The 2,415-nt window shown below is 31.4% G+C and overlaps 1 long non-coding RNA gene across 1 annotated transcript in view; it reads left to right on the forward strand.

Annotated features, from left to right (window-relative positions):
- The window catches only part of LOC111083870, an 11,712-nt gene that overhangs the window by 6,218 nt on the left and 3,079 nt on the right, over nt 1-2,415 (forward strand). Inside the window, exon 3 of the long non-coding RNA XR_002609289.1 lies at nt 918-922. This is a non-coding gene — a long non-coding RNA (uncharacterized LOC111083870). The remainder of the gene's footprint in view (nt 1-917; nt 923-2,415) is intronic.

Below are 2,415 nucleotides of genomic sequence, written 5' to 3' on the forward strand. Positions count from 1 at the left end.
AACTTCCAATCAACCAGTAGAACATATAAACTGGATCATGTTTTCAACAAACCTTACAGGCTTCCAGTCAAACAGTAGAACATATAAACTGGTTCATCATGTTTTCAACAAACCTTACAAGCTTCCAATCAACCAGTAGAACATATAAACTGGATCATGTTTTCAACAAACCTTACAAGCTTCCAGTCAAACAGTAGAACATATAAACTGGTTCATCATGTTTTCAACAAACCTTACAAGCTTCCAATCAACCAGTAGAACATATAAGCTGGATCATGTTTTCAACAAACCTTACAAGCTTCCAATCAACCAGTAGAACATATAAGCTGGTTCATCATGTTTTCAACAAACCTTACAAGCTTCCAGTCAACCAGTAGAACATATAAACTGGATCATGTTTTCAACAAATATCAAAGCTTCCAATCAACCAGTAGAACATATAAGCTGGATCATGTTTTCAACAAACATTACAAGCTTCCAATGAACCAGTAGAACATATAAACTGGATCATGTTTTCAATAAAATATCAAACCTTTCAAGATCCATTTAAATCCAGGGAATCACAAATGTCTATATACTTGTGTAATTAATCAAATCTCATATAATGCAATATATCGGTATGGTCATCAATAAAAAAAAAGGTTAAAAGTATCCTATTGATCTTATTTAATGAAGACTTTGATAAAATAGCCTGTCCTTTTAATTGTTTGTCATTTAAAAAAGTTAATCCTAATTATTTAGATGTTTAATATACTTCTATGTAATACAGAAACACAAAAGAAAATCTGTCCACTTAAACTTTTCTTTTTACAAAAGGTGTGGGTTAATTGTTAAATAATATAATGTTACGACAGCGGAAGTCAAGTGACGCTGGTAAAGGTGTGGGTTAATTATTAAATAATATAATGTTACGACAGCAGAAGTCAAGTGACGCCGGTAACACATAATGAGTTCTAGAAAGATCAGGGAACATCACGAATAATCCAGTATTTGCTAGGCACCCTCTATTCTTGTATATAAGTGCGCCAGACAATTAATCGGGATTAGAATTGCAGACAGGCAGAGACGGAGACTGACAACTGAGTCAAGTGCGGTAGTGAAGTGCGTGAATCGTTGTGAATTCTAGCAGGTGGTTAAGTGTATTGCACAGTTGTATTGAGAGGGAATAAACTAGTTTTATTTAAGAAAGGACTTGTATCGCTGAAGTTTCTTGGAAATAACTTCTACGGAAAATTAACAAGCGAACACAGACATAACAATAAGAAATATCCGAGACTTAACCATAGAGAACACACATTATTTTCATCCTATATCAACAGTTTTACATATGCAGAAGATCTCTCTTACTTTTAAGTTTTTCTGAATAACACTACTAACAAGGTATTACTAGTCTTCTATAGAAAATAATGTAACCTCTGTTTATATCTAAAAACAGATAAAGCTTTCAATTCTTTATCACTGGGCTGATGAGAGGATTGAAAACTGTACTTCTTAGCTTCTCATGGTATGACCTTTGTTAAGCAGTATAAGCAACTGTGTTTCATACCACAGTTTATCCACAAAGCATAAAAATATAATACTAAATCCAGATTTCAAGCTAAACAACTACAAACAGCTTTTTGCTATAAGAGAGAAAGGTATACACATGCATAAATAAAACCTATACCATGCTGTATCCAAGATCTTAGGTATCTTTATAACTAAACTATTTGGGTTGATATGGTGTGAACCTGCACTTCTTAGTTGAGCACTATATAGAATACATAATGGAAATTGACCAAAGCATAATTCACATAATACAACTAAATGCCACAGTATGTCAAGACTTTTAATAAGAAATGTGGAACACATAAATATATATAATATAAGCTATCATCTCAGGTTTATGATGAACAACTGCATGCTACAGGTTTGAGAAAATTATCTCATAAAGTAAACAGGAATATCTTTTTATAGTTCATGCATGCATACACTTCATGTCTCACAAACCTTGAACGAAAAGCAAATAAAGAAAGGGTACAAGAGATGCATGGACTCTGATACTAACAAACATATAAAACTGTATATTTAATTTACATTTTTCAAATAATAACTTAAGTTTTACAACCATATTAAATCAACCATACAATAATAATTTAGTGTAAACTTTTAATTTTAGTTATTGTAAAAGTTGGCACAGGAAAATACAACACAAAGATCAAAGTATTATTTAAAGTCTGACTAGTGTAAAAATCAATAAAAAAAACTTTATATGAAGAAATTAAATACCTTGGCAATTCAAAATATAATAAACATGTACAAACTGACAGTATCTGGCTTTTCTCTAAAAATATAATAAACATGTACAAACTGACAGTATCTGGCTTTTCTCTAAAAATATAATAAACATGTACAAACTGACAGTATCTGGCTTTT

The sequence above is a fragment of the Limulus polyphemus genome, unplaced genomic scaffold (assembly GCF_000517525.1).
Source record: "Limulus polyphemus unplaced genomic scaffold, Limulus_polyphemus-2.1.2 Scaffold11746, whole genome shotgun sequence".
Lineage (NCBI taxonomy): Eukaryota > Metazoa > Arthropoda > Merostomata > Xiphosura > Limulidae > Limulus > Limulus polyphemus.